The 12205-nt window shown below is 41.0% G+C and overlaps 1 protein-coding gene across 2 annotated transcripts in view; it reads left to right on the top strand.

Moving 5' to 3' along the window:
• PTBP3 (polypyrimidine tract binding protein 3) overlaps positions 1-12205 on the top strand; it is a 184501-nt gene that overhangs the window by 28791 nt on the left and 143505 nt on the right. The window lies entirely within an intron of this gene.

The following is a 12205-nucleotide window of genomic DNA, read 5'->3' as shown; positions in this document are numbered from 1 at the left end:
AAATCAAACCGAATAATTTTGGTCCTTTAATTCTACACTTGGATGTAACACCACTGACTAAATACCAATTTAATTATATCCTTAAATTGTGCTTAATGAGACTTGGGTGTAATGATCTAAAAATTTCAGCACATTCTTTTAGAATAGGAGCTGCAACTTATGCAGCTCAAATCGGTCTGGATCATAACATGATAAAACAAATAGGTAGATGGAATTCCAATTGTTATAAATATTACATTCGCCCTAATTTAAAATTCATTAATTTTCAGGACAAAATAAAATAATATGGATCCTTGGTAATGAACTAATATCCCTGGCCAATGGAAGAACCTCAGTCAGAAAATCTTCAAAAAATTTGGGTTTCTCTGAGGAATATAGTATAATATGGAAAGCTATGAGTGGATTAAAAATCAGCAAGATTTCAGAATGTAGATATCTTTTGGCAAAATGGCCTAAACCTGATTTATTCATTTTACAACTTGGTTCTCATGAACTAGGCTAAATTAAAATACATGAACTTATTTATGAGCTCAAAGAAAATATTGTACAAATCCAACACTTACTAGGCAACGTCAGTTTAGTGTTTTCCGACATCATTCCAAAATTTCAATGGTCTAACAAAGATCTTGCATTCCTGGAAAAAATCTGTAGAACAATTAATAAACAAATGGAAAAATTCATGCATGAAATTGGAGAACATTCTTACAGACATCTGGAATTGGAGGGATGCATTAGAGGTCTTTACCATCCACTAAAAGACCATCTCTCGGATATTGGTTGTGACATATTCAATTCAGACCTTCAGAATATGATAGAAAAATTTCTTATTTAATTTGGCTCAAGATGTTTTGCCATTTCGCTTCGCGCTTTGGCAGTTGGGGGTTAAGTCACTCTGTTGAGAGGACTATAATTTTAAAAAAGTTGTTTAAATGTTGGTTTATTATCATAAGTGATCTACTGAAATTTAATTGGTTATTTAATTTATTGATCAACTTTAATTATTATTAGTAACATGATAAGCTTCGCTACCTTTAATAACTAACAAATATTTAATAAAGAATTTATTTTAATGACTCAATGGTGGTGTGTTTTATAATATTAACTGGTTTTTTTAAATGGGGAATATGGCATGATGAAGCGAAACAAATTGAAAATACAATGAGGGGAGCCATGATGTCATGACACCTCTCATGGTATTGTTGGTTGAAACAAATTGTCATTTACTTACCTGCATTGAAGATTCATATGGACGGTCCCAATGTAACTACAGTTTGGCAGGAGACATCAGGAAGAAATTTGATTCGAGAATCTTCAAACAGTCTATTCTGGATCTATAAAAGAACAGACACAACGGCATTAGCGCATTCATGTACAGTACAGACCAAAAGTTTGGACACACCTTCTCATTCAAAGAGTTATCTTTATTTTCATGACTATGAAAATTGTAGATTCACACTGAAGGCATCAAAACTATGAATTAACACATGTGGAATTATATACATAACAAACAAGTGTGAAACAACTGAAAATATGTCATATTCTAGGTTCTTCAAAGTAGCCACCTTTTGCTTTGATTACTGCTTTGCACACTCTTGGCATTCTCTTGATAAGCTTCAAGAGGTAGTCCCCTGAAATGGTTTTCACTTCACAGGTGTGCCCTGTCAGGTTTAATAAGTGGGATTTCTTGCCTTTATAAATGGGGTTGGGACCATCAGTTGCGTTGAGGAGAAGTCAGGTGGATACACAGCTGATAGTCCTACTGAATAGACTGTTAGAATTTGTATTATGGCAAGAAAAAATCAGCTAAGTAAAGAAAAACGAGTGGCCATCATTACTTTAAGAAATGAAGGTCAGTCAGTCAGCCGAAAAATTGGGAAAACTTTGAAAGTAAGGGCTATTTGACCATGAAGGAGAGTGATGGGGTGCTGCGCCAGATGACCTGGCCTCCACAGTCACCGGACCTGAACCCAATCGAGATGGTTTGGGGTGAGCTAGACTGCAGAGTGAAGGGAAAAGGGCCAACAAGTGCTAAGCATCTCTGGGAACTCCTTCAAGACTGTTGGAAGACCATTTCAGGGGACTACCTCTTGAAGCTCATCAAGAGAATGCCAAGAGTGTGCAAAGCAGTAATCAAAGCAAAAGGTGGCTACTTTGAAGAACCTAGAATATGACATATTTTCAGTTGTTTCACACTTGTTTATGTATATAATTCCACATGTGTTAATTCATAGTTTTGATGCCTTCATAGTCATGAAAATAAAGAAAACTCTTTGAATGAGAAGGTGTGTCCAAACTTTTGGTCTGTACTGTAAATATAAATTTTCAATCTCTTTCCCCCCCCCCCCCCCCACAATTTTTTTTAATTAGTCGCGTTGCTTATTGATGGTGGTTAAGTCACTCTGTTGAGTGGACTATAAGTTTAAAAAAGTTGTTTAGATGTTGGTTTATTATCATAAGTGATCATCTGAAATTTAATTAATTGGTTATTAATTTATTGATCAACTTTAATTATTAGTAACATGATAAGCATCGCAGCCTTTAATAACCAACAAATATTTAATAAAGAATTTATTTTAACGACTCAATGGTGGTGTGGTTTTATAGTATTAACTGGTTTATTTAGATGGGGAATATGGCATCATGCAATTTCTATAGAGCAATGGAATTTTATCCATTACCTAGATCACTATATTACAACTCAGTGCTGCCCCTGCTGGCCTGAATAGTAATATACAAGTACCGAGCCTAGAAGTTTACTACAGGCTCTGGCTCATTACTTTTATGGAAAACATTCCCATATCACCACCCGAGGGAGGCGTTTCTGCTCGGCAAGAGTGCGCTTCTGGGTTTTTATACCTCTTGGATGACATGGTTACACTTGACCATGGCATATGAGGGAGTTAAATGTCCACGATCGGTTGTCTGCTGTGTGAAACCTTGTTGCTATAATGCTCGATCCGCTCTGGAGCAGGTGCCACCTCCCTAGGAGTCAGGAAGGGGTTAATAGTTTAAATGAATCTTGTGGCATAACAAAAACTCTAGGTGTAACCTGAACCTAAAACATGATCCAATGAAAACTATAACTCAGCCTGCAGCCTGAGTTATATGTTAAAACAAAGTTATGTCTCTCAGCATATGGATATTTAAAGGGGTTATACCATCTCAGACACTGGGGGCATATCGCTGGCATATACCCACAATGTCTGATAGGTGTGTGTCTCACCTATCATTCCTATGGCGGCGTCAAAAATAGCAGAGAGGCACGCACCCTCCGGCAAAGTCTTGGAGGGCGCACTGCACAAGTGCGGCCACCGCTCCATTCACTTCTATGGGGCTGACGGAAATGGCCTGGCTTGGCTATTTTTGGTGCTCTCATAGGATTGAATGGAGGACGCATGTTCGCCCTCCAGGACTTTGCCAGCTCCGTTCTAAGTATGGGTGCGGGTCCCAGAGGTGGGTGGGACTTGCACCTACGAGACATTGGGGGCAAAAATGTCTGAGATGGTACAACCACTTTAACCCCTTCCTGAGCGATTTTCTGTGTTTTTATTTTTTACTCCCTTTAATTTTCCCTTCACATAGCTGTATGAGGGCTTGTTTTATCGCAGGACAAGTTGTACTTTCTAATAGCACCATTCAATATGGCATACAGTGTAGTGGGAAGCTGGAAAAGAAAACAAATAGGGTGGAATTTGTAAAAAATGCAATTCCTCCATATTTTTATGTGTGTGTATGTATGTGTGTGTGTGTGTGTGTGTATGTGTGTGTATATATATATATATATATATATATATATTATACCGTAATGGTTTTTATTTTAAAACTGATATGTCAGCTTCCTTCTCTGGGTCAGTACAATTACAATGATGCCACATTTTTCTACTTTTTCTTGTGTTTTTTAATAATTTAAAAGGTTTCTGGATAGAGTTGACCAATGTGTTTGTAAGATGATTACATGGCAATTTTGTTCTGCACCATTTTCTGCATTTCATAAAGGATGCCCCTTTTATGCAAAGTCTTTGGTGCTGTCCATATAGAGGCCCTGTCCATAAAATGGCTACTGATGGAGAGTCATGTGACCAGACAGATCACCTCCAAGTGTTGTCTCCTTCATTGAAATACACTAAACCTGTCATCTGCACTTGTATGGTTGGGAGGTCCGTGCAGATGCAGTGTGTTTTGAGATGACACTGAGACAGCACATGGAGGTGATTTTTTTCCTGGTCACATGAGCCTCCATCAGTAGCCATTTTATGGACAGGTCCTCTATGTGGACAGCACAGAAGATTTGAGTAACAAGTGGCTTATGAAATATAGTAAATGGCACAGAATATCAACAAAGACTATATTGGTAAGTGTATAATATACTGGAAATGCCATCTTTAACCCCTTCCCCACTGCCCACTGTGTATATACGTGCTATCTGCACATGCCCTGTGCAGATAGCACGTATATACATGTGCAGACAGCGCTTTAATCCCAGCGCTGATCAGTGCTGGGATTAAAGCTCCTGCTCCTGCAATCTAGCAGGAGCAGGTCGGGTCCCCGCTGACGGACACAACAGGGACCCTGAGGAGAAGACAGGAGCGGTTTATTATTGCTTCTGCAGCTTCTCTCATTTGTATTGGCATATTACACTGCACTTGTTCCTACCTCATTCACTTCTATTTATTACCAGCAGCACATCCCTGATGGGAGATGAGCTGCTGATAATCATTCATTTTTTTTATCCTGATGAAGATGCAAATCAGCTGACAAAGGAATTGGAGGCCTTTGGGTGCTTTGAATTTTAAAACCTGATCCTTTTGTTGTCTCCTTGGAGATAAGCCACCACCAGAGGTGTCTGGCAATGGTTTTCTCCCCTCTCCCAATTGAGAGCACTTAGGCCTCATTCACATCTCAGTTCAGAGATCTGGCAGGCGGTTGCAGCACAGAGCAGCCTGCTGGATCCCCATTGACTGTGATGAGGTCCAGCGGTCATCCAGAAATCATGAATTTGGTGTTTCAGCTGGCATTTGCACCAGATCTCTGAAATTGAGATGTGAATGCAGCCTTAGGCCTCATGCACACGACCGTTGTTGTGTTCCGTGTCCGTTGTTCCGTTTTCCGTGATTTTCTGTGGACCCATTGACTTTCAATGGGTCAGTTGAAAACTCGGATAATGCACCGTTTGTCATCCGCATCCATGATCCGTGTTTCCAGTCCGTCAAAAAAAATATGACCTGTCCTATTTTTTTCATGGACAACGGTTCGCGGACCCATTCAATTCAATGGGTCCGTGAAAAAACACGGAGGCACACAAGATTGTCTTCCGCGTCCGTTTTTTTCCTATCATTTGCAAGGCAAACTTGACTTAGATTTTTTTTTTTCACTTTTCATGTCTGGTGATCCTCCAAAAATCAAGAAAGGCACACGGAAACGGAAACGGATCACGGAACAGCTTTTTGCGGACCGCAAAAAAATACTGTTGTGTGCATGAGGCCTTACACTGTTAACTGTGGTCTGAACAAACTGTATGGGCACTTTTACCCCTGACATCACTATTTTATTATCACTGTCCACAGATATCATTATTACATCCAGTATGTATTCTGATATGACAATAATCATTATTAGAGAAGTGTGATTCAATTTTGTAAGAATCAATTCATCTCCTCTAGTAGAGTTCTGTACCTGCAATGGGGTGTCCCTGAAGCTGAGGACGCACCCCATGCCACATAATTGACAGGCCAGACATCTCGGCTAGTTCTGACAATCTTGCACTTGCGCCGCAGCTCCAAGGACTTCTGCGTAGAGGTGGATGAACAGTCGCTGCTATGGAAGCAGAAGCAAACCTCTACGCTTGCTCTGCTACTCGGGTGCAAGATTCTCAGGGCCAGCAGAGATGTCCAGCCATGTCAATCAAGTGGCAAGGGGGGCATCCTCAGCTTCGGGGGCACTGAACTCTGCAGAACTCTGCTTGATGAGATAAATACATTCTTATGAATGAATTCACTCATGTCTAATCATTTTCAATGTGCTCATTATGCCCGTGATAGGGATAAGGTGCACTGTCCAAGTTCTTTGACATAAATATAATGATTGTTCATTTCAGAGTTAAATGCAAGACCACTAGTTGCAGTTTTGTTTCAGCAAAGTGTTCTGAAAATTGAGGCAAAATGTCGGCAGTTTTGGCAAACAATTCTAAAAATTGCAGCAACACTGCCGTTGAACTGCTATGTATTGGCTCACAAAGAGGTTGTCTGGTTTCTGGTGAAAACCAGAAAAATCCTGGGATCCACCTGCAGTAAAGTCCTGGTAGGTACTTAACTGACAGATCCCATTCCACCACTTCGGTTCTCATGGCCTGAATCTTTTTTTTACCAAGCTGTAGCAGTGAGATCAAATCCACTACATGTGACTGCTGCAGCCATCCACTGGCCTTGTCAGGTGCACTGCTAAGACGTCCCCTCGACAGTGAGTGGCAGGAGATCTTTGAGACTGGCGAGACATGGTTTGATTTAACCGCTTCACGTCCGCCCATAGACTATAAACGTCCTATGGGTGGACGTTTATTTCTGACAGCACGTTTTAAAACGTCCTGTCAGAAATAGCAGCTGCACGCTAATCGTGCAGCTGCTGATCGGGTTGCCCGCTGTCAGTGACAGCAGGGCAACCCTAAGACAAGGCAGGGACAGTTCCTACTTGTCCCTGCCTTCCGGATCGCTGCAGACACAGCGCTCACCGAGCGCTGTGTCTGCAGAGAAGGAAGCGCTGTGCGCTTCCTGTTCCGTCCCGGCGGTCATGTGACCGCCGTGACCGGAGTGTGCAGGAGCTGTGTGAGGTCTCTCAGAGACCTCGATCAGCCCTGCTGTGAGGCTGTACAGCGCTGGATTGCTGCTGTACAGCCTCTCTAGGGGTGCATTTGTCCTGTAACTGGGGCTACTATGTCAGCCCCAGTTACAGGAGAGATCAACAGTGAAAAAAAAATGAAAAAAAGTGAAGCAAATGTCCCCTAGAGGTCTTGTATGACCTTATGGGGGACGAAGAGTGTAAAAAAAAATAAAGGGTTGAAAAAATTAAATAAAATAAAGTTTCACATGTAAAAAAAAAAAAAAAAGTTCCCAAGTAAGGAATAAAAAAAAAAAATTAAAAATAGAAAAAATAAAATAAAATAGACATATTTGGTATTGCCGCGTCCGTAAAAACCAGCTCTATAAAAATATCACATGACCTTACCCCTCGGGTGAACACCGTAAAAAAAAAAAAAAAAAAAAAAAACAGTCAAAACAAGCAATTTTTGTCACCTTGCATCACAAAAGGTGCAACACCAAGTGATCAAAAATGCGTATGTCCCACAAAATAGTACCAATAAAACCGTCAACTCATCCCGCAAAAAATGAGCCCCTACATAAGAAAATCTCTCAAAAAATAAAAAAACTATAGCTCTCAGAACATGGACACATTAAAACATAATTTTTTTGTTTCAAAAATGCTATTATTGTGTAAAACTTTAATAAATGAGAAAAAGTATACATATTAGGTATCGCCACGTCCGTAACAATCTGCTCTATAAAAATGTCACTTGACTGAACCCCTCAGGTGAACGCTGTAAAAATAAATAAATAGAAACTGTGCTAAAACAACCAATTTTTTGGTCACCTTGCCCCATAAAGTGTTATAATGAATGATCAAAAAATCATATGTACCCAAAAATAGTACTAATAAAACTGGCACCTTATCCCCTAGTTTCCAAAATGGGGTCACTTCTTGGGAGTTTCTACTGTAAGGGTGCATCAGGGGGCTTCAAATGGGACATGGCATCTAAAAACCATGTGGAGTTCCTTTTCTTCTGCGCCCTGCCGTGTGCCCATACAGCAGTTTATGACCACATGTGGGGTGTTTCTGTAAACCGCAGAATCTGGGTAATAAATATTGAGTTTTGTTTGGCTGTTAACCATCGATGTGTTAAAGAAAAAAATTGATTAAAATGGAAAATCTGCCAAAAAGTGAAATTTAAAAATTTGATCTCCATTTTCCTTTAATTCTTGTGGAACGCCTAAAGGGTTAACAAAGTTTGTAAAATCGGTTTTGAATACCTTGAGGGGTGTAGTTTCTACAATGGGGTCATTTATGGGGGTATCTACTATGTAGGCCCCACAAAGTGACTTCATACCTGAACTGGTCCTTAAAAAGTGGGTTTTGGCAATTTTCTTAAAAATTTGAAGAATTGCTTCTAAACTTCTAAGCCTTCTAACGTCCTAAAAAAATAAAATGACATTTCCAAAATGATGCCAACATAAAGTAGACATATGGGGAATGTTAAATAATAAATATTTTATGAGGTATCACTTTCTGTTTTAAAAGCAGAAAAATTGAAATTTAGAAAATTGCGAATTTTTCAAATTTTTGGGTAAATTTGGGATTTTTTCATAAATAAAGGTGAAATATTTTGACTCAAATTTATGACTATCATGAAGTACAATGTGTCACGAGAAAACAATCTCTGAATGACTTGGATAAATAAAGGCGTTCCAAAGTTATTACCACATAAAGTGAGATATGTCAGTTTTGCAAAATTTGGCCTGGTCAGGAAGGGGGCAAAGGGCCCAGAAGGGAAGTGGTTAACATGTTTACCTTGTGGATCAATAGGTCTCAGTGTTGTTTCTGGTACTGGCCACACCCTTAACCTCCAGGTGTTGCTATTGTGGTCATTTAACTTTCCCTATTTATAGTTGTCTCTCCCACAATGCTGTGCGGTTTATAACTTCACTTGGACCTGTGGATAGCTGGTGTTTGGATCTCGGCTAAATTCCTGGTGCTGCCATAGCTTCTTGGAAGTTAAGTGTTTCCTTTCCCATTGTATTTTGGCTTTTCTATGTGTTGCATATCCTTGTTGTTTTGTATTAGGCCTTAGGGAGACTCCTGTTCGTCCTTCCTTTTGGAGGTACAGGTTGTCTCAGTCCTGACATTAGTACAGGGCCCTTTAGGGTTAGATAGGACTTTAGGTATTCCTGTGTATGAACTCACCTACCTCTGGGGTCTGTTCATACTGGTAGTCAGTCAGGGCTTTGATTAGGGTTTTCACTAGGAGGTGTCCATCTTCCTTCCCTAGTTTTCAGGCCTTATTTCCTTTCCCCTTTCCCTCCTATGTTCAGTGTTTCACTCCCATACTAGAGCTTGACAAGCATTCATGTGTTGTCAATGTGATGTCACCCCTGCAGTCAGGTAAATAGAGCTTGTCCTGTATGTATCTACCAGTTCTTTACTGCAGGCTGATCTTGAGGGTTGTACAGTTTACTCCTGAAAATGGACAACCCCTTTAATATATGAAGTGTTGATGCTAGAGATGCACTTAGGCACTGGTGCCTGATTTGACCCAATGGCCTTGGTAACACTGTCACGACAAACATGTAACATTTGGCCTTCTCTTCCACTGTACCATTATGGTATAATGTTACGGAGAAGTATACTGCAGAGCTGGATGTGTATTATCGTATCTCTATGATCACACACGACCTATCACTAGCATTAGCAGCATTACCGAGACTTGGATCATATCTACCAATGTCCCCCTAGTGGTCAACTTTGCAAACTCCTCCAAAAGGATAACATTATGATAAAAAAGGCACATACATATTAAACTCTCTAATCACAAGTAATTACACAGTATATTGGATAAGTCAAAAACATATAAATATCTCTTCTCATAATTATATATATATATTTTTGGTTAAAATACATTCTCGTACACTAAAACAAAACCATTTCCTGACATTTTATTTTCTACAGAGAAACGCAATAAAAAAACCTCCATAATATTTAACCTGCTGCGCCAGAGATGAAAAAAAAGCCCACCTTATTACCAAAAATGCCAGTTGCAAAGAACGCTTGCGTGTCTTGCATTTCATATTTCCCATAAACTTTCAGCTGACATCTGGAGCTGGCATTTTTACCACTAAAACTGCAAAACTGCACAGAAAGACCACCTCTGTGTTAACTCATTCTTAAGGGGATATGTACTTAAAGGTGTATTCTGGTTGTTACAAACTATCCCCTGTCCACAGAATAGGGGATAACTATTAGATTGATGGGGGGGGAGGGGGGGGTCCTACTGCTCGGATCCCCACAGATCAAGAGAATGGGTACCCTGTAATCCCTTCATCCAACCCCCTTGAAGTGAACAGAGCCTGCCGTGTGCACACTTCCACTCCATTCATCTCTACCAGAGTTTTCTGGAACCCCCTTAGAGATGAATAGAGTGTCAGTCTGCGTGTCAGACCTGCTGCTCTGTTAATTTTTGGGGGCTCCGAGTAGTACGAGGTTCTCGTAATCGATGGAGGTCCCAGTGGTAGGACTCCCACAGGTCTAATAGCTAGGGCTGTTTAACACAAGTGATATCATTGCGAGAATCGCGCTCCATATGTAAGCGTGATCCTCCATTCTGGACTTGCAGGAGCGCAGGGCATTATACTGATTTATAATGCTATGTGTCTCTGCTTGACCTTACTTCTACAGAATGATGCTGACATAAAGCTGTCACTATGATTCTGTAGCAATAAGGTTGAGCAGAGGCACACAGCATTATAAATCATGATAATGCTGTGCACTCCTGCAAGTCCAGAATGGAGCATCTCGCTCACACACTGAGTGTGATTCCCCCAATGGACTCGCTTGTGTGAAACAGCTCTTATGACCGCACATGGCCGGCACTATAATAGAAATGCCTTTTCTTGTCTGTGGTTGCGGACAAGAATAGGACGCGTTCTATTTTTTTGCGGGGCTGCAGAAACGGAACTACGGATAACACAAGGCGTCTTTTGCGGCCCCATTGAAAATGAATAGGTCAGCACCCGTTCCAACGTGTGAATGGACCCTTAATAGTAGACACTGAGAAAATCCTGAGAAGTTCTTTGAAAATCTGAGAGTTAATGGGAAAAGCGTTTCTGGAAACTGGGGAATCGCTCCCCAATATAATGTTATTGTAATCACTCCAGTTTTGAGTGGGAGCGTTCAAATACTGGCAATAGGCTCATGTGTATAACCTTTTTAAAAGGCCTCTTTCACACATCAGTGAATCACGGATGTCGTCTCCATGGACAGCACACATATCTATAGACCTTAAGGTGTGTATTCAAACATCAGTGGTTTCCACGGTGACGCCACAGAAGCATGCCCTATTTTTGTCTAGGATTGTGGACCCCTGACGGTGAGGACAGTGGCTGCAATGGTCAGATGCTGTATCCCAGTTTGTAAACAAGCAGCATGAGAACCAAACCACCGCCGAAGAGAAAGTGTTGACTATATAGGATAGGAGATAACTGTTAGATCGGTGGGGGTGCTGCCAATGGGACCTCCCCCAATCAAGAGAATGGGGACCCTAGTGCCCTCCAAAATGAAAAGGGTGGCCAGTCTAGTGTGCATGCAGCCGCACAGTTTTTTCATGGGAGTTCCAGAGATAACCAAGTATTGTGCTCAGCTATCTCTGGAACTCCCATAGAAATGGGGTTTGTCTAGACTAGGAGATCTACGGCAAATCCACAACAAAATCTGTAATACATGTGGCTTTGGTGTGGAAACCGCACGAAAATCGCGTACATGGCATCGCCATATGCATGGGACCTCTGCCATCAGTTCTTTGCAACAGCATTGTGTATATTGTGCTTTCCTGTGTAAGGCTTCTTTCACACTGGCGGTAGGATTGTCCGGCAGGCTCTTCCGGTTGGGAAACTGCCTGCCGCGTTCGTTCTAACGTTTGCACACGTGTGCTGCAGGAAGTCCGCTCTGGCTTCCCGGCATGTATGCCACGCTGTGGCCGCATTTCCGACCCGTCTGGAGCACACTTCCGGCAGCGCACGTGCTCAAACGTTAGTACGGATCCGGCAGGCTGTTCCCCTGCCAGACAATCCAGTGTGAAAGAAGCCTTGGTGTTTTCTGCTGATGCTGGTGGGGAGAGTAACCACCAAGAATTTATTTTCCCTGCAGTTGCGCCCACCTACGATCCACATCATACCTGCATACTGTATATGGAACAATTCAAGTGATAGGATTGTATTAGAGAATTATACAAATCCCTAGTAGTCCAACTGTACCATTATAAGACTGATTTATTAGAAGTGCTTGCAAAATCGGCTTTTCTGATGATAATTCTAATCTCTTATATATTACTGATATTATATTGTAGTGTTATTCTATATTTCTGTTGCAACTATTAGGCTACTTTCAC

This window comes from Bufo bufo, chromosome 2 (assembly GCF_905171765.1).
Source record: "Bufo bufo chromosome 2, aBufBuf1.1, whole genome shotgun sequence".
In the NCBI taxonomy this organism is placed as follows: Eukaryota; Metazoa; Chordata; class Amphibia; order Anura; family Bufonidae; genus Bufo; species Bufo bufo.
The sequence above is the reverse complement of the archived record's forward strand: the minus strand, read 5'-3'. Positions and strand labels throughout refer to the sequence as shown.